Source organism: Phyllobates terribilis, unplaced genomic scaffold, assembly GCF_046119375.1.
Source record: "Phyllobates terribilis strain yellow unplaced genomic scaffold, ASM4611937v1 Scaffold_3__8_contigs__length_932513732, whole genome shotgun sequence".
In the NCBI taxonomy this organism is placed as follows: domain Eukaryota; kingdom Metazoa; phylum Chordata; class Amphibia; order Anura; family Dendrobatidae; genus Phyllobates; species Phyllobates terribilis.
Window position 1 is genome coordinate 94926363 of NW_027362763.1, and position 21086 is coordinate 94947448.

Consider the following 21086-nt stretch of genomic DNA (forward strand, 5'->3'; position numbering starts at 1 on the left):
CTCTCCTGAGTCTATGCAGGTCGACCAGACCAAGATGGTCAAAACCCGTCAGGACTTACGCCGTGCCAAGGGGAGCTGCTTCTACTGTGGCAGTAAGGAGCACCGGATCCGTGCCTGCCCGGAGAGGTCGGGAAACGCCTGTGTCTAGGTTCGCTCAGAGAGGTCAACCTAGACAAGAATAAATCCTCTCCATCTCTGCTGCTGTCAGTCTCAATCGTCTGCGGGGAGAACCGTTATTTCGAACTAGCCCAACTTGACTCTGGAGCAGCCGGGAATCTTATTTCACAGTCCCTGGTAGAGAAATACCGCATCCCCACCAAACCTCTGGCTGTACCCTTGTCTGTTGCTGCCGTGGATGGGGGCCTCTTACCACGCCCCATCCAACTCATCACCGAATCCATTACTCTGCAGGTGGGAATGCTGCATTCTGAGAGTATCTCCTTTCATGTTCTGCCTGGACTCTCTCACGCCCTCTTGCTAGGCCTACCTTGGCTCCAGAGACATGCACCCGTGCTTGACTGGCAGACCGGAGAGGTCCTTCGCTGGGGACAGGACTGCCATAAGACCTGTCTGGTTCCCGTCCATCCTGTCCGTCCTTCTCCTACCCCAGCTAATCTACCTGGACTTCCGATTCCTTATTGGTCTTATGCTGATGTCTTTAATAAAAAGGAAGCAGAGACACTACCTCCTCATAGACCATACGACTGCCCTATCGACCTGTTACCTGGTACTACTCCTCCCCGTGGGCGTATTTATCCTTTATCCGCTGCTGAGACCCGGTCGATGTCCGAATATATTGAGGAGAATCTGGCCAGGGGATTCATCCGGAAATCTACCTCCCCGGCGGGAGCAGGCTTCTTTTTCGTCAAAAAGAAGGACGGCTCTCTCCGTCCCTGTATAGACTATAGAGGCCTTAACCAGATCACGGTGAAGAATAAGTACCCCCTTCCTCTCATTCCGGAGTTATTTGATCGTCTGAGGGGGGCTAGAATCTTCACCAAACTGGACCTCCGTGGGGCGTACAACCTGGTTCGTATCCGTCAGGGGGATGAATGGAAGACGGCATTCAACACCCGGGACGGCCACTATGAATATCTGGTAATGCCCTTTGGTCTCTGTAGCGCTCCTGCCGTCTTTCAAGAGTTGGTCAATGACATCTTCCGGGACCTTCTCTACTCCTGCGTAGTGGTGTACCTGGAGGACATCTTGGTCTTCTCTCCGGATCTCCAGACTCACCGGAGGGACATTCGTCAGGTCCTGCTCAGGCTCAGGCAGAATCATCTCTTCGCTAAATACGAGAAGTGCCTCTTTGAGCAGACCTCGCTTCCGTTTTTGGGCTACATTATTTCTCAGACCGGCCTACGAATGGATCCAGAGAAACTGTCTGCCATCGAGAAATGGCCTCGACCGGAGGGGTTGAAGGCCATTCAGCGATTCCTGGGCTTCGCCAACTACTACCGCCTCTTCATACCACACTTCTCTTCCCGGACTGCCCCAATTTCCGCGCTCACCCGTAAGGGTACTAATCCCAAAGAGTGGCCGCCCGAAGCAGAGGAGGCCTTTCTTTCCCTAAAACAGGCCTTCTCTTCCGCCCCGGTGCTGCATCGCCCGGACGGCAGCAAGCAGTTCTTCCTGGAGGTTGACGCCTCCTCCTCTGGAGCCGGAGCGGTACTTACTCAAAAATCATCTTCCGGGAGAATGGTAACTTGTGGCTTCTTCTCCAAACTCTTCTCCTCTTCTGAGCGCAACTATTCCATAGGAGACCGAGAGTTATTGGCCATCAAACTGGCATTGGAGGAGTGGCGTTACCTACTCGAGGGGGCTCTTCACCCGGTAATAATTTACACTGACCACAAGAACTTGGCTTACCTCCAGCATGCCCAGAGACTTAACCCGCGCCAAGCCCGGTGGTCCTTGTTTTTTGCTCGCTTTGATTTTGTTCTTCATTTTCGCCCGGCTGACAAAAACGTCAAAGCAGATGCCTTGTCCCGATCCTTTCTGGTGTCCGATCTCGAGGAAGAACCTAAACATATCATCGATCCCGCCAGAGTAATGCAGGTGGCTCCCGTGAGCCTAAATCGTCTCCCTCCCGGTAAGACGTTCGTATCAGTACCTGATCGGGAGAAGATCCTACACTGGGGTCACTCGTCTAAACTAGCTGGCCACGCCGGTCGGAAAAAGACCCTCCAGCTTATTGCCCGGCACTACTGGTGGCCTACCCTGCACAAGGACGTAATAGACTTTGTTTCTGCCTGTGTGTCCTGCGCCCGCAACAAAGTCCCTAGACACCTGCCAGCCGGTCGCCTTCTTCCGCTTCCTGTGCCTGCTGCCCCCTGGCAGCATATTGCTATGGACTTCATAACTGATCTCCCCGTCTCTGCCGGTTGTACGGTCATTTGGGTGGTCGCTGACCGCTTTTCCAAGATGGCTCACTTTATTCCCCTGCCTGGCCTCCCGTCTGCACCCGAGCTGGCTAAAGACTTTATCCGCCACATCTTCCGTCTTCATGGCCTGCCCCTCCACATCGTGTCGGATCGTGGGGTACAGTTCACCTCTCGTTTCTGGAGAGCCACTTGTAAACTGCTAGACGTCACCCTGGACTTCTCTTCCGCTTACCACCCACAGTCCAATGGTCAAGTGGAGCGGATCAATCAGAACCTGACCAGTTACCTCCGGCACTTCGTTAATGCCCATCATTCTGACTGGGTGGATCTCCTACCATGGGCCGAGTTCTCCTATAACAATCACGAGAGCGAATCCTCCTCCAAATCCCCGTTTTTTGTAGTCTTCGGTCAGCATCCTCGGATTCCTTTTCCTGTCTCCACCTCTGTGGACAACCCGGCTGCGGAATCTCTCGTTAGCAAATTTTCCTCCATTCGGGAGAGTACCTGATCCGCACTCCTTCAGTCGTCCGAACGGATGAAAAGACACGCTGACAAAAAACGCCTGGATCTTCCACAATTTCGTCCTGGAGATAAAGTCTGGCTCTCGTCTAAATATGTCCGACTCAAGATACCTTCTTACAAGTTAGGGTCTCGGTTCATCGGTCCTCTGGAGGTCATCAGTCAGATCAACCCGGTGGCCTATAAATTAAAACTCCCGGCCAACTTACGGATCCCTAACTCCTTCCATGTATCTCTCCTCAAACCTGTGGTACTTAACTCTTTTTCCAAGTCTACAGGTACGCCTCCTGCTCCGGTTTCTGCTGAGGACGAGTTTGAGGTAGAGAACATTCTTGCCACCAAAAGGGTAAGAGGAAAGACCTTTTTTCTAGTAGATTGGAGGGGGTTTGGTCCTGAGGAGAGAACGTGGGAGCCCCGGGAGAACATCCATGCCCCTCTTATCCTAGCTAAATTTCCGTCTGGCCTAAAAAAGGGGGGGCCTAAAGGGGGGGTACTGTAGCGCCGGCGTCCCTGCCCTCTGCTAGGCAGGGACGCTGTTCCCCTCATCTCCCTGCTCCGTGCCCGGCGTCCTCCTCCCGCTCTGCTGGCAGCGCGCGCTCCTTCCCGGCCACTGTGCTTAGGGCGCACGCGCTCTCCCTCCCTCTTAAAGGGGCCGCGCGCGCCGTCCTAAGGAGTCCCCGGCCAATGGCCGGAGGACTTCACCATATATAAGGCACCTCCTCCAAAATGGAGGTGCCCGAGCAATGTTGTTGCACTGTTTACTACTCTGCTTCAGCCCTCAGGTCCCGTTGCCAGTTACCTGCCAGTTACCTGCCAGATTCCTGCCTGATTATCAGCCACCTGCCTGCTTGCCCGAGGTCCGACGGTCTGCCTTCCAACTCCTGTCAGTCTGTCTATGGACCAGCTTGCCCGCTCACCTGGGAGCACACACCTGCTACCTGCCTGCTAGTCTACCTGGAGGCTCCGCCGTCACGTGCTGTGACCACCTGCCTGTCCAGTGACTCCTGCTCGCTCACCTGGGAGCGCTCATCTGTTGCCTGTCTGCTAGCCTACCTGGAGGCTCTGCCGTCACGTGCTGTGACCACCCGCCTGTCCAGAGACTTCTGCCCGCTCACCTGGGAGCGCTCATCTGCCGCCTGTCTGTTGGTCTTCCTGGAGGCTCCGCCGTCACATGCTGTGACCACCCGTTCATCCAGAGACTCTCGCCTGCTCACCTGGGAGCCCACGTCTATCATCAGCCGCCACAGGTCGTACCTACCCTTTACCTAGAGACTGCCCCGGTCACTTGCCGTGACCATCTGTCCGTTCATCCAGAGACTGCCCCGGTCACTTGCCGTGACCATCTGCCCGTTCATTCAGAGACTGCCCCGGTCACTTGCCGTGACCATCAGCCCGTTCATCCAGAGACTGCCCCGGTCACTTGCCGTGACCTCCAGCCCGTTCACTCAGAGACTGTCCCGGTCACCTGCTGTGACCTCCTGCCCGTCTTCCCTGGTCGCCACCCGCTCCCTTACAAGGACTGCCCCCTTGTATAGTAGCTCAGAGGTTCCGCCTCCCAGACCCGTTACACAACACTGCCCGCCCAGACCTGGGAGGGGAGGAATCTGCCGTTATAAACTGGGTCTGGGGCGGGATTAGTTGAGTCAGAGCCTGGAGAGGGAAAGTTACAGCAGGAGCTCTGTATGAGCTAGGAGCAGAAGACCAGGGGCTGGAAGCTAAGCAGAGATACAGCTCGCCCTGGCAGAAGAATCTAATAACCGGACACAGGAGTCCGAGGCTGTGGGGACTGATATCCACCCAGCAGCAGAAACCAGCCGGCAGGGGATTCCAGGTCCTCTGGCCATAGAAGCCCGGAGGCTCAGTCACAAGGAAGGGACCAGCACCGCCATCCAGGAGCGGAGGCTAACAGAAGGCCCCAAGTCACCAGCCATACGGGTGAGCACAACACAGTATACTCAGGGACGTGGGCTACTTCTACCCGCTTACAGCAAGGTAGCCAGAAAGAGTGCAGATAGACGGGGAGGCCTACAACTCCACCTGGCCAGGGGAACTCCTGTTTGCTCGCAGACTGACCAGGCCCCTTATGTTAGCCAGTACTCCCGGGAGGGTCTGCCATAACATCACCAGTAAAGACCCTGAACTGCACTGCAAAGACTCTGAGTCGTTCCTGCTTCATCGCCGCACCAGCACTACTAGTGCTGGGACTCCCGTGCACTATCACCCTCACCATCAACTACACTGCCCTGGGGCTCCACTCTTCCCGTGGGGAGTCACACTACCTCAGCTGCACACACCATCAGCCCCAGCGGTCTGCCTTGCTGCGGCGGTCCGCGCTGACCGCAATCCATGGGTGGCGTAGTCGGACAATTAACTTAAAACCTCCACAAAATACCGCCATCGGCCTGACCACCCTGAGCCATGGGACCGGGTCACCGCCATGGATACTACAACCCCCAGAAGCCTGGTTCCGGGTGCCCCTCGCCCAGGGGGCGAGTCAGCTGCAATGAAGCAAAGAGTGAAAAATTTGAAGGGGTCTGAATACTTTCCGTACCCACTGTAGATAATATATCTTTACTGAGATTACTGCTAAGTAAAAACTCGCAGATGAGCACTGCCTTATTGAATAACATTGGTGCGAGTGTAATTTTTATCACATACACAGATGTGAGCAAACCCTCAATTTTTTATTAGTTTTCAAAACAAGTATAAGCAGTAGAGATGAGCGTTGTTCTACTCGAACTGTTCGCCAATCTCAAATTCGAGCTGTTTTGGGCGGTGTTCGAGCCGGTCGGCGAACACGAACAATTTGAGAAAAATTCGGCTGTTCGAGGTTATGTTCGATAACTGTTCGTGCACCAAAATCATAACTGGATTTTTTCTCAGTAATGATGAAAATTAATGTTAATACGCAGTTTGAGTGTACAGCGGGGCGGGGGGAGGAGCAGGGGATGGATCTCTGCAGGAACAATGAAGATCTCCATTTTTTTTTCTCTTTCCCGCATTTGCAGTGGGGAGGTGCAATCTGTCAGCCTATCAGCAGCGCACACACGGAGCGAAGTGCTTTTTTTCACACAAGCAAGGGCATGTGTGATTGGCAGTGTATGTCACATGTCCTTGCCCTATAAGACCAAGCCATTTTCCCCGTCGCCACCATTTTCTCACTGCTGCAGCTGCGTATTAGACGGCACCGCTGTTGCTGTGTGCGCTATACCTTGTTAATTTCAAGCCAATTTTCGCACAAATATACAGATAGCTTGGGAGTAGGGAATAGTTGTGATTGCAGTCCTTTTAAGGACTAGGTTACAGCATTTCCTACGACTTTTATCAGGCAGGTCTGTGCTCTTAAATAGATAGATTGTGGGAGTAAAGACTAATTGTAATTGGAGTCCTTTTCAGGACTAGGTTACATCAGTTCCTATCAGTTTTTGCCAGGCAGGTCTGTGCCAGTGCTGTGCAAGTTTTTTTCACAGCATTTGGCTGAATCTAGCAAAGCTAATCCTTTTTGGCCTATTGCAGAGTGTGTTAGTCAGTGGAGTAGCCTATCTGTGTTGCAAGATATACCACCTGTGTATAGAATACCAATTTTTTTACTGCACCTAGTGAAGTAAAATCTTTTGGGCATAGCATCATTCTATTAGTCCATCTATACTGACCTCCATCAGGTTGCAAACTGAATATAATTTTTTTCTGCATCTAGCTCTGAAAAAATATTTGGGCTTCTAGCAGTGTGTGGGACTTGGTCTATTAGTCCATCTATACTGACCTCCATCAGGTTGCAAATTAAAAATAATTTTTTTCTTCATTTAGCTCTGAAAAAATATTTGGGCTTCTAGCAGTGTGTGGGACTTGTTCTATTAGTCCTTCTATACTGACCTCCAGCAGGTTGCAAATTGAATATAATTTTTTTGTGCATCTAGCTCTGAAAAAATATTTGGGCTTCTAGCGGTGTGTGGGACTTGGTCTATTAGTCCATCTATACTGACCTCCATCAGGTTGCAAATTAAAAATAATTTTTTTCTGCATCTAGCTCTGAAAAAATATTTGGGCTTCTAGCAGTGTGTGGGACTTGGTCTATTAGTCCATCTATACTGACCTCCATCAGGTTGCAAATTAAAAATAATTTTTTTCTTCATTTATCTCTGAAAAAATATTTGGGCTTCTAGCAGCGTGTGGGACTTGTTCTATTAGTCCATCTATACTGACCTCCATCAGGTTGCAAATTAAAAATAATTTTTTTCTGCATCTAGCTCTGAAAAAATATTTGGGCTTCTAGCAGTGTGTGTGACTTGGTCTATTAGTCCATCTATACTGACCTCCATCAGGTTGCAAATTAAAAATAATTTTTTTCTGCATCTAGCTCTGAAAAAATATTTGGGCTTCTAGCAGTGTGTGGGACTTGGTCTATTAGTCCATCTATACTGACCTCCATCAGGTTGCAAATTGAATAAAAAAATTTTCTGCATCTAGCTCTGAAAAAATATTTGGGCTTCTAGCGGTGTGTGGGACTTGGTCTATTAGTCCATCTATACTGACCTCCATCAGGTTGCAAATTAAAAATAATTTTTTTCTGCATCTAACCCAGCCAATAGTTTTGGCCTAATACCACAGTTTGGCCACTCAGCTCTGCTCGGTTACCATCCATTGTTTTTTTGTGCAAACAACTCCAGAGTTGTGAATTAGTTAACCACCAAAATGAGTGGGAAAAGGCCTGCTGCTGGTGGAAAGGGGAATAGGCGTGTTGGGAAGGGGAAAAAAGGTTGTGTCCGTGGGGTAGGTGCAGAAGAAAGACCATCTTCCAGCCAAACTAAAATGTCTACTTCTTTTAGCGGACAATGTGATAAGATCCCTTTCTTACGGCCACGCCAATCGCTACAAATTCCAGATGAGGCACAAAAACAGCAGGTGCTTCAACGGATATCAAGTGCTCCTTTAAGTGGGCTCTCCTCTACATCAACTTCAACATCACAAATACTCCAGTCCTCAAAGGTGTCACCCCAATCGCACTTGCTTCCTCACAGCTCCCAAATCTCCAGCTGCCCGTCTGAGTATGAGGTAGAACAGATGGTTGAGTCTGCAGAGCTGTTTACTCATACTATAGCCTGGGAATCAGAGGTCGAAACCAGCGCTTCTGTGAATCCAGACGAGGAAATGATCTGCACTGATGCCCAGAATCTTTATGAGTCGGATCCAGGACCAGACGCAGAAGGTTCTGACCATAATGTAGACCCTCATTCCCAAACTGTAACTCCTGTTGGTGGAGACAATGAGGAAGACGATGATAAGACTCAAATACCTGATTGGAGCGACAACTTTAGTTTTTTGTCAGGGCAGGAACAGGTTGGCTCTGAGGACGACGGGTGTGATAACGCACAGGGTGATGATGATGAGGTCGGAGATCCCACTTACTGTCAACCCACAGTCAGCCAAGAGATGAGGTCAGCAGAGGAGGTGGAGGAAGATGCTAGTGACGACGAGGTCAGGTTGCGCCTTCCTGGACAGAGACGTAGTACTGGAAGCACGTCAACAACTGCATCCTCAAACACAACTCTGCCTCTCACCACAAGTCGTGGTGGCTCTTCAGGTCGCATGGGTGCTAAGCCTTGCATAGCCTGGGCATTTTTTCAGATCGATAAAGATGACCCAACTCGTGTTATCTGTAACATTTGTCAGCAAAAGCTAAGTAGAGGCCAAAAAATACATAGTTTGAGTACTTCATGCATGAACCGGCACATGGACATGAAGCATAAGTTGCAGTGGGAAGCTCAGTGTGCTACAATGCAGTCTAGCCGGCCGGGCCAACCACCGTCTGCCATATCTTGTGCATCCGCGGCCTCTTCATCCTCTGTGACTGGGGGGACAGCAGTCACACCTGTTTTGGGGCGCAGACCTGCCACCTCTTTACCCGCAACAGCCAGCGTGATTGGCAGGTCATCATTTTCTTTGGAGGTGGTAACACCAGCTGGTCTTGAGCGCTGTCCGACATCGATAGCACCACCTTTGGATCAAGGCAACCTAACATGTCCGCCTGCATCTTCCTCACAGACCGGCAGTTTGCCGGGGACACCCTTATCAACCCCGTCTAAGCACAATAGCCAGCCCTCGGTCCCTCAGATGTGGACAAGTAAAAGACCATTTCCTCCTAGCCATGAGAAAGCTAAGAGGTTGAATTTCACCATCTGCAAGCTCTTGGCTACAGAAATGCTGCCTTTCCGCCTGGTGGACACAGAGGATTTTCGAGACCTTATGTCCGTCGCAGTGCCCCAGTACCAGATGCCCAGTCGGCACTACTTCTCAAAGAAAGGTGTGCCTGCGCTCCACCAGCATGTCGCACACAACATCACCGCTTCTTTGAGAAACTCTGTGTGTGACAGGGTGCATTTCACCACAGACACTTGGACGAGTAGGCATGGACAGGGGCGTTACATGTCGCTGACTGGGCACTGGGTAACTATGGTGACAGCAGGACAAGGGGCTGCTGTCCAAGTCTTGCCGTCCCCACGAGTTGTGCGTCAATCCTCTTTATGTCATTTTTCCTCCACTGCTTCTGCCTCCTCAACCTCCTCTCGGTCTTCCACCTGCACCCAAAGCCTGTCTGGTCATGCCACAAGCTTTCTAACTGCGCAGAAGGGATCCTGCACACCTCCTTACTATGCTGGCAGTAGGGCTCAACGTCATCAGGCGGTTTTTACATTGAAATGTCTGGGAAATGTGAGTCACACAGCTGAGGAGTTGTGGTCAGCTCTGGAGAACCAATTTCATGAATGGTTGTCTCCACTGGACCTGAAACCAGGGAAGGCCGTGTGCGACAATGCTGCAAACCTGGGTGCGGCCCTTCGCCGGGGCAATGTCACACACGTGCCTTGTATGGCTCACGTGTTGAACCTGGTTGTCCAGCAATTTTTAGCCCACTATCCCAGACTAGATGGCCTTCTGCAGAGGGCACGGTCGCTGTGTGCTCACTTCCGCCGTTCGCATCCCGCAGCTCAGCGACTTACATCTCTACAGAAGTCGTTGGGCCTGCCACTTCACCGGCTAAAATGCGATGTGCCTACCCGGTGGAATTCAACTCTGCACATGTTGCAGCGACTGTGGCAGCACCGACAAGCCCTGGTGCAATACGTTCTGACGTATAACCTGGGCCAACGAGATTCAGAGGTGGGGCAAATCACGCTGGAGGAGTGGTCTCAGATCAGGGACCTATGCACCCTTCTGCACAGTTTTGAAATGGCGACGAAGATGTTTAGTGCTGACGATGCCATTATCAGCATGACTATTCCGGTGATTTACATGCTGGAGCACATGTTAAACAGAATTCGGAGTCAGGTGGTGGCACAAGAGGAGGTGGAGGAAGTAGAGGAGGAGGAGTTGTATGCGGAAGGGCTAACATCTGCAAGGTCCAGAAGGTCGGCAGCACCAGGGCGGCAGGCATGTGAGGGTGGGGGAGATGATTTTACCAGGGCGCATGGTAGCAGCCAAACTAGTGAGGAAGGTGCAGGAGCCCAGGAAGAAGTGGAGGACGAACTGATGGAAGACTCATCAGATGAGGGAGACCTTGATCACATTTCTGTTGTGCGAGGTTGGGGGGAGAGGACAGAGGAAGGAAGCATGATTGTTACCTCGCCACCAACACAACAGGGACTTGGTGCTCCTGGATGCGCAACACACATGAGTGCCTTCTTGCTGCACTACCTGCAACATGACCCTCGAATTGTGAGAATTAGAAATAATCCTGACTACTGGGTTGCCACACTGTTAGATCCCCGGTACAAAAGTAAATTTGCAGAAATTATTCCTGCCATAGAAAGGGATGCACGCATGCAGGAGTATCAGCAGAGACTGTTGCAGAATCTTACATGTGCTTTTCCACAAAATACCAGTGGTGCACGTAGTGAATCTCACAGTTCCAACTTGCAAACCGTGGTCTGTATGGAATTGTTCAATAAAGTGCCCAAAATTAAGATAACATAGATGGGAGAGGTCTCTATGAATAGGAATTCCTAAGTATTTGATACCCTGTGAGGGCCAGGCAAAGGGAAAGTTGGACTGGATGGAATCCTATATGGATTTAGGGAGGGAGACATCGAGGGCCTCAGACTTCGCTGCATTGATTTTAAAATTTTACCATGTAACAAAGTGATCTATTTCAGCCATAACAGCAGGAATGGATATATGTGATTGAGTGATATATACTAGGACATCATCAGCAAATAGAGAGCACTTGTACTCGGTGCCTCCCACCTCAATCCACCTAATATTGGGGTTATGGCGAATTGATGAGAGCAGGTGCTCCGTCACTAGGATGTATAAGAGAGGGGACAGAGGACATCCCTGCCTTGTCCCATTGGTGATTGTGAAAGGTGATGAAAATGTTCTGACGCACCCCCTGGGCCTTGGGACACCCGGAGCCGGACCCTTTTTGGTGGATGCTGGTGGTTGTAGTCTTCGTGGCGGCGATCCGGTTCCGTGGCTCAGGGCGGTCAAACCAGTGGCGGAACTATTTATGTGGTTTTGATGTTTAAATGTCCGACTACGCCACCCGTGGATTGCGGTCAGAGTGAACCGCCGCTACAGGGCAGAACACTAAGGCTGGTGTTGTGGGTGCAGCAGAGCGTAGCATAACTCCCCACGGGAGGAGTATAGCCTCAGGGCAGTGTATGCGGAGGATGGGGGTGATGGTGCAGGGCAGCAGCAGTAACGACACGGAGTCAGTGATGCAGTTCAGGGCCTTTACTCACAGTTCTTATTATCCAGACCACGTCTGCAGGTAACGGCTGCCCACGTCGTACTGTGCTCACCAGGTGAGGGGCTCAGACAACTCCCAGATAACTTTGGAGCGCTTCACAGGACCCCCTTTGTGTGTCCTTTGTCTGGCCTTTCTTACCAACACTTCTGTCCGGCTGCCTCGGGCCTCCTCTTGGTAAACTTGGCGCCAGTTTCCCTGACCCTATGTGGTGCCTTCCTAGCGGGTGGAGCAAGGGGCTGCGCCACATAAAATGTCAGAGCCTCCGGTTTCTAGCTGAGGGTCGTTTCCTGCCTCCACTAGTTCGGGGACCGGTCTCCCCCTTTGGCCTGACCCCTCCACGCAGGTGGATTCGGGCGTGCGGTGGCGACTCGCCCGTCCGCACCCCTGGGATCCCTTCATTCCTCGTTCCTGGAGCCTTCTCCGCTCCTCTTCCTTCCTTCTCCCTCTTGCAGGCCTGGGCCTCTGTTACTAGGCCCGCCTCCGGAGCAGAGCTCATGCAGAGCCCCTGCTCCCTGCCACTTCTGCTCAGACTTCTCTGCACTGAACTAAGATGGTGCCCACCTTTTATACTCCCTTCTCAATGCACCCAGGAACTGCTTCCTCCCTGCTCCTGCACTGCAGGGTTCCCCTTCCTCAGTGTTCCCTCCCCCCACTCCAGCCAGGGACAGGGACTGTCGTGCCCATCTCAGGGGCATATTGGTCGCCCTGCCCCACGGCAATGTGGTGTAATGCATGCAGGTGTCGGGTCCTGATCCACACTCCATCCTTATCTGAGAGTGAGATATCACACCTCTGGGTGAGGTGCAATACGTCTGTAGCAACCGAGCCCTCGGTGCTACAGTTCCATTTATCTTCAGCCTAGGTGACGTATTGTGATACAGGGCCGTGATTTTGGCTATAAAAGGGTCCCCTAGACCCCTACCCCAAGCTTTTTAAGAGAATCATATATGGCGTGCCAGGAGACTCTATGGAATGCTTTCTCAGCATCCAACGAGAGTATCTACTTACAAATTTTTAACTGCATCTAGCCCAGGAAAAACTTTGTGCCTAGTAGCAGTGTCTGCTAGTCAGCGGATTATCCCGGCTGTTAAGCAAGCTACACCACCTGTAGTTTAGACACTTAATTTTTTCAAAGGAAATGCTTCGGGACCACGGGATACTTAGTGAAGAGCATCAGGAGGCACCCCAAGGCATAGGGGCTGGGACTGGCACTAGGATGCCTTGCGGTGGACAGCCGAGCTCAATCCTTATAAAAGCTTTTTAACTGCAGCAGCTTTAGTGGACGCTACTGGAGCTGGAATTACGCGGCTGCTGGCATGAGACTTGCCCTCCAATAGATCCTTGTAAATGGATTTAAAGTGTATTCATTCAAATTAGAGGGACAATTTAAATTAAAAAGCTTAGAGCTGCCTCCACCACAGGGGGGCTCGCTCGACCCACCAGCGGACAGGCACCAGTATTGGGAGAGGGGGGCTGGCCGTCAGGGTTCACCGCGGCTCTGGCACAAACCCGGCGACACGGAGGTGGCACGGGCAGGAGCAGACTGGCCGTGTCGGCTTCTCACTTTTTGGATTTTAGAAGGGCATGACATGCCTATATCTGTGTCTCCCCCTCCTTTTACTCCTCCACCTCTTTTATTTCCGCATGACTATATGTACTTGTCACTTTTCCATGTGTTAGTTATGTCTTCTGAGCAGTTTGTCAGCTTTTGGACACCTTTGAAGGTGTTTTCTATGTGTTTCTATGTGTTTTTGTTTGCCTGCCATTGGTTTTAACGGTGTTCGAAGGTGTTCGACGAACAGTTCGACGAACAGTTCGGCGAACACACGGGTGTTCGACGAACCGAACCGAACTCGAACACTACGGGGGTGGCTCAACACTAATAAGCAGCACAAGAGAAACATATCACAGTAATATAAATTAAGATGCCGGAAGTGCAATATACATGGTTGGTATACAAATTGGGATGCAAGATGCAAATTACACAGGCAACCTATGAGATTAAGAAATTAAGATCAGTATTCTGGAATATTAAGTCTTGGTAATAAATAATCATTTTAGAAGAAAAAGAAACGGAGAGGTAAAAAAGGAAATGAAAATAGGGGAGGGGAGAAAAATAAAGGTCCGCAGGGGCTGGATACAACCATAAAATTAAAAAAAGGAGACTCGCATGGAAGGAGAAAGATGCCTGGTGTGGGAATACATAATTTTGAGTAGAATGCACAGGAGACCCAAAGTAAATACAGGAGAAGAGATAAATGATTTGCTTTGCGTTACCCTGGTCCAGGTCAGTGCTTTCTGGCCTTGGACAGGTGCTGTACAAATTTAGTGAGCATCCAGGTTCCCTAGCGCAACATTTGATTCGCTGGTTTGATGTCATCTATGCTGTGTGCAGTACACAGGTGACGATTTATAGCCCTGCTAATCATAAACCGAGCCTGGGCTCCAACAGGGTAAGGAAATTCGTTCAGCTCCTGTCCACAATCATAGAGCACTGACCTGGACAACGGATCGGAGTGGCACAAAGCTATCTGCTCTCTCAACCCTTTGAGGTAAATTTTTGTAGAGGCTCAGAAACCCCTAGCCAAAACATCTGTCTTTGGTCTTCTGTACATTATTCCAGTGACATCCAACCTGCAGTATAAATAACCTATGGAAACTAGATCCTCACAAACTGTACACAGCTGGATAGTACAAACCCTTTGCATCAAACCCAAAAAGTATAAATGATAAACAATATATAATAGTCAATATAAAAGCTTCTCTCTTTCTGGAGGATCTTGAAAATTCCTATTCTGACAGGCAGTCTACTGATTTTAAAAGGGTCGTCCCAATAACAAAATGATCACGACCCACAAGATAAGTGGGAAATATAAGATTACCGTATTTTTCGGACTATAAGATGCACCGGACCATAAGACGCACCTAGGTTTTAGAGGAGGAAAATAATAAAAAAAAATTTAAGCAAAAAATGTGGTCATGATGCACTTTTAAGGGGGAGGGGGTCTTCTGCTGACACTGGTATAGGGGTAATGTCCCCCAATTCTGACAATATCCCCCATCCTGGTATATATGCCCCCCCTTCCTTTAATACGTGGTCCCCATCCTGGTATGCCTGGCACCCCTCCATCCTGGTATGCATGGCACCCCTCATCCCCAATCCTGGTATGCATGGCACCCCTCATCCCCAATTCGGGTATGCATGGCTCCCTCATCCTTATCCTGGTATGCATGGCACCCCTCATCCCAAATCCTGGTATGCATGTCACAGTAATCCCCATCCTTTTATGCATGGCACCCCTCATCCCCAATCCTGGTATGCATGGCACCCCTCATCCCTATCTTGGTATGCATGGCACCCCTCATCCCTATCCTGGTATGCATGGCACCCCTCATCCCTATCCTGGTATGCATGGCACCCCTCATCCCTATCCTGGTATGCATGGCACCCCTCATCCCTATCCTGGTATGCATGGCACCCCTCATCCCTGTCCTGGTATGCATGGCACCCCTCATCCTTATCCTGTTATGCATGGCACCCCTCTACCCTGTCCTGGTATGCATGGCACCCCTCATCACTGTCCTGGTATGCATGGTCCCCTCATCTTTATCTTGTTATGCATGGCACCTCTAATCCCTGTCCTGGTATGCATGGCACCCCTCATCCCTGTCCTGGTATGCATGGTCCCCCTAATCCCCATCAAGATGCACATACAAAAAAAATAAACACTCCTACTCACCTCTCTTCTCTTCTCCAGCGCTGCATCCGGTCTGCCTGCACTGATCCCTCCATGTGAGCCGCGCATGACGTCACTGCCATGCGCGACTCACAAGGAGAGATCAGCTGCCGGAAGTCACTGCTCCCCACGCCAGGACTGTGTGTGCGGGGAACAATGACTTCACTCTCCTTCATAGCTGGCACATAGCGGAGCCTGCGGCTCCTGCTGCTGCCGGCTCTCGTGTGTGCCCGCTCATTAAAGGGCATGAATATTCACCCCTCTCCACTCCCATGGGCGTGGAGAGAGGTTGGATATTCATGTCCTTTAACAGCGGGGACACGCGATAGCCGGCAGCAGCAGGAGCCGCGCTTCGCTCCGCTGTGTGCCGCTATTAAGGAGCATGAATATTCAGTGCTCCCCACGCCCAATGGGCGTGGGGAGCAGTAAATATTCATTTATTTAGCAGCGGGGACAGTGTAGGCTGCAGCGGGTAGCTGCTGCCTCCTGTGCCCCGCTCCCCCCACACCCCGTATATATATACACCCCCCCCAACATTCGGACTATAAGACGCACCCCCCATTTTCCTCCAAAATTTTGGAGGAAAAAAGTGCATCTTATGGTCCGAAAAATACGGTATACATGGCTCCACAACTGGGACCCTCAACAGTCCTGAAATGGGTTTTCTGAGTCTCCTACTTTAATAAAGTAATGCATTAATTGGCTATGGGATTGATGGAAATAGCTGAGACCAGCGCTTTGTTTCCTTCTTCAGCCATATAACCTTTGAATTGAGCTACTTCGTACATACAACATTAAAACAGAGAACACATGACCTGTGTTCTCAAGATCGATAGGAGTCCCAATGGCGAGACCCTAAGTACAGCGAGGAAAAAAAGGATTTAGTCAGCCACCAATTGTGCAAGTTCTCCCACTTAAAAAGATGAGAGAGGCCTGTAATTGACATCATAGGTAGACCTCAACTATGAGAGACAAAATGAGAAAACAAATCCTGAAAATCACATTGTCTGATTTGGAAAGAATTTTTTCCAAATTTTGGTGAAAAATAAGTATTTGGTCAATTACAAAAGTTCATCTCAATACTTTGTTAAATATCCTTTGTTGGCAATGACAGAGGTCAAACGTTTTCTGTAATTCTCCACAAGGTTGGCACACACTGTTGCTGGTATGTTGGCCCATTCCTCCATGCAGATCTCCTATAGAGCAGTGATGTTTTGGGGCTGTCACTGGGCAACACGGACTTTCAACTCCCTCCAAAGGTTTTCTATAGGGTTTAGATCTGGAGACTGGCTAGGCCACTCCAGGACCTTGAAATGCTTCTTACGAAGCCACTCCTTCATTGCCCTGGCAGTGTGCTTTGGATCATTGTCATGCTGAAAGACCCAGCCATGTTTCATCTTCAATGCCCTTGCTGATGGAAGGAGGTTTGCACTCAAATTCTCACGACACATGGCCCCATTCAATCTTTCATTTACACTGATCAGTAGCGTTGAGTAGAGATGAGCGTTGTTCTACTCGAACTGTTCGCCAATCTCAAATTCGAGCTGTTTTGGGCGGTGTTCGAGCCGTTCGGCGAACACGAACAATTTGAGAAAAATTCGGCTGTTCGAGGTTATGTTCGATAACTGTTCGTGCACCAAAATCATAACTGGATTTTTTCTCAGTAATGATGAAAATTAATGTTAATACGCAGTTTGAGTGTACAGCGGGGTGGGGGGAGGGGCAGGGGATGGATCTCTGCAGGAACAATGAAGATCTCCATTTTTTTTGTCTTTCCCGCATTTACAGTGGGGAGGTGCAATCTGTCAGCCTATCAGCAGCGCACACACGGAGCGAAGTGCTTTTTTTCACACAAGCAAGGGCATGTGTCATTGGCAGTGTATGTCACATGTCCTTGCCCTATAAGACCAAGCCATTTTCCCCGTCGCCACCATTTTCTCACTGCTGCAGCTGCGTGTTAGACGGCACCGCTGTTGCTGTGTGCGCTATACCTTGTTAATTTCAAGCCAATTTTCGCACAAATATACAGATAGCTTGGGAGTAGGGAATAGTTGTGATTGCAGTCCTTTTAAGGACTAGGTTACAGCATTTCCTACGACTTTTATCAGGGAGGTCTGTGCTCTTAAATAGATAGGTTGTGGGAGTAAAGACTAATTGTAATTGGAGTCCTTTTCAGGACTAGGTTACATGAGTTCCTATCAGTTTTTGCCAGGCAGGTCTGTGCCAGTGCTGTGCAAGTTTTTTTCACAGCATTTGGCTGAATCTAGCAAAGCTAATCCTTTTTGGCCTATTGCAGAGTGTGTTAGTTAGTGGAGTAGCCAATCTGTGTTGCAAGATATACCACCTGTGTATAGAATACCAATTTTTTTACTGCACCTAGTGAAGTAAAATCTTTTGGGCATAGCATCATTCTATTAGTCCATCTATACTGACCTCCATCAGGTTGCAAATTAAAACTAATTTTTATCTGCATCTACAGTACCTCTGAAAAAATATTTGGGCTTCTAGCAGTGTGTGGGACTTGTTCTATTAGTCCATCTATACTGACCTCCATCAGGTTGCAAACTGAATATATTTTTTTCTGCATCTACCTCTGAAAAAATATTGGGCTTCTAGCTGTGTGTGGGTCTTGTTCTATTAATCCATCTATACTGACCTCCATCAGGTTGCAAACTGAATATAATTTTTTTCTGCATCTAGCTCTGAAAAAATATTTGGCCTTCTAGTAGTGTGTCGGACTTTCTCTATTAGTCCATCTATACTGACCTCCATCAGGTTGCAAATTAAAAATAATTTTTATCTGCATCTACAGTACCTCTGAAAAAATATTTGGGCTTCTAGCTGTGTGCGGGACTTGTTGTATTAGTCCATCTATACTGACCTCCATCAGGTTGCAAACTGAATATATTTTTTTCTGCATCTACCTCTGAAAAAATATTTGGCCTTCTAGTAGTGTGTCGGACTTTCTCTATTAGTCCATCTATACTGACCTCCATCAGGTTGCAAACTGAATATAATTTTTTTCTGCATCTAGCTCTGAAAAAATATTTGGCCTTCTAGTAGTGTGTCGGACTTTCTCTATTAGTCCATCTATACTGACCTACATCAGGTTGCAAATTAAAACTAATTTTTATCTGCATCTACAGTACCTCTGAAAAAATATTTGGGCTTTTAGCAGTGTGTGGGACTTGTTCTATTAGTCCATCTATACTGACCTCCATCAGGTTGCAAACTGAATATATTTATTTCTGCATCTACCTCTGAAAAAATATTGGGCTTCTAGCTGTGTGTGGGTCTTGTTCTATTAATCCATCTATACTGACCTCCATCAGGTTGCAAACTGAATATATTTTTTTCTGCATCTACCTCTGAAAAAATATTTGGCCTTCTAGTAGTGTGTCGGACTTTCTCTATTAGTCCATGTATACTGACCTCCATCAGGTTGCAAACTGAATATATTTTTTTCTGCATCTACCTCTGAAAAAATATTGGGCTTCTAGCTGTGTGTGGGTCTTGTTCTATTAATCCATCTATACTGACCTCCATCAGGTTGCAAACTGAATATATTTTTTTCTGCATCTACCTCTGAAAAAATATTTGGCCTTCTAGTAGTGTGTCGGACTTTCTCTATTAGTCCATCTATACTGACCTCCATCAGGTTGCAAACTGAATATATTTATTTCTGCATCTACCTCTGAAAAAATATTGGGCTTCTAGCTGTGTGTGGGTCTTGTTCTATTAATCCATCTATACTGACCTCCATCAGGTTGCAAACTGAATATATTTTTTTCTGCATCTACCTCTGAAAAAATATTTGGCCTTCTAGTAGTGTGTCGGACTTTCTCTATTAGTCCATCTATACTGACCTCCATCAGGTTGCAAACTGAATATATTTTTTTCTGCATCTACCTCTGAAAAAATATTGGGCTTCTAGCTGTGTGTGGGTCTTGTTCTATTAATCCATCTATACTGACCTCCATCAGGTTGCAAACTGAATATATTTTTTTCTCCATCTACCTCTGAAAAAATATTTGGCCTTCTAGTATTGTGTCGGACTTTCTCTATTAGTCCATCTATACTGACCTCCATCAGGTTGCAAACTGAATATATTTTTTTCTGCATCTACCTCTGAAAAAATATTGGGCTTCTAGCTGTGTATGGGTCTTGTTCTATTAATCCATCTATACTGACCTCCATCAGGTTGCAAACTGAATATATTTTTTTCTGCATCTACCTCTGAAAAAATATTTGGCCTTCTAGTAGTGTGTCGGACTTTCTCTATTAGTCCATCTATACTGAACTCCATCAGGTTGCAAACTGAATATAATTTTTTTCTGCATCTAGCTCTGAAAAAATATTTGGCCTTCTAGTAGTGTGTCGGACTTTCTCTATTAGTCCATCTATACTGACCTCCATCAGGTTGCAAATTAAAACTAATTTTTATCTGCATCTACAGTACCTCTGAAAAAATATTTGGGCTTCTAGCTGTGTGTGGGACTTGTTGTATTAGTCCATCTATACTGACCTCCATCAGGTTGCAAATTCAAAATAATTTTTTTCTGCATCTAACCCAGCCAATAGTTTTGGCCTAATACCACAGTTTGGCCACTCAGCTCTGCTCGGTTACCATCCATTGTTTTTTTGTGCAAACAACTCCAGAGTTGTGAATTAGTTAACCACCAAAATGAGTGGAAAAAGGCCTGCTGCTGGTGGAAAGGGGAATAGGCGTGTTGGGAAGGGGAAAAAAGGTTGTGTCCGTGGGGTAGGTGTTAAAGCAACAGTAACATCTGCAGAAGAAAGACCATCTTCCAGCCAAACTAAAATGTCTACTTCTTTTAGCGGACAATGTGATAAGATCCCTTTCTTACGGCCACGCCAATCGCTACAAATTCCAGATGAGGCACAAAAACAGCAGGTGCTTCAACGGATATCAAGTGCTCCTTTAAGTGGGCTCTCCTCCACATCAACTTCAACATCACAAATACTCCAGTCCTCAAAGGTGTCACCCAAATCGCACTTGCTTCCTCACAGCTCCCAAATCTCCAGCTGCCCGTCTGAGTATGAGGTAGAACAGATGGTTGAGTCTGCAGAGCTGTTTACTCATACTATAGCCTGGGAATCAGAGGTCGACTCCAGCGCTTCTGTGAATCCAGACGAGGAAATGATCTGCACTGATGCCCAGAATCTTTATGAGTCGGATCCAGGACCAGACGCAGAAGGTTCTGACCATAATGTAGACCCTCATTCCCAAACTGTAACTCCTGTTGGTGGAGACAATGAGGAAGACGATGATAAGACTCAAATACCTGATTGGAGCGACAACTTTAGTTTTTTGTCAGGGCAGGAACAGGTTGGCTCTGAGGACGACGGGTGTGATAACGCACAGGGTGATGATGATGAGGTCGGAGATCCCACTTACTGTCAACCCACAGTCAGCCAAGAGATGAGGTCAGCAGAGGAGGTGGAGGAAGATGCTAGTGACGACGAGGTCAGGTTGCGCCTTCCTGGACAGAGACGTAGTACTGGAAGCACGTCAACAACTGCATCCTCAAACACAACTCTGCCTCTTACCACAAGTCGTGGTGGCTCTTCAGGTCGCATGGGTGCTAAGCCTTGCATAGCCTGGGCATTTTTTCAGATCGATAAAGATGACCCAACTCGTGTTATCTGTAACATTTGTCAGCAAAAGCTAAGTAGAGGCCA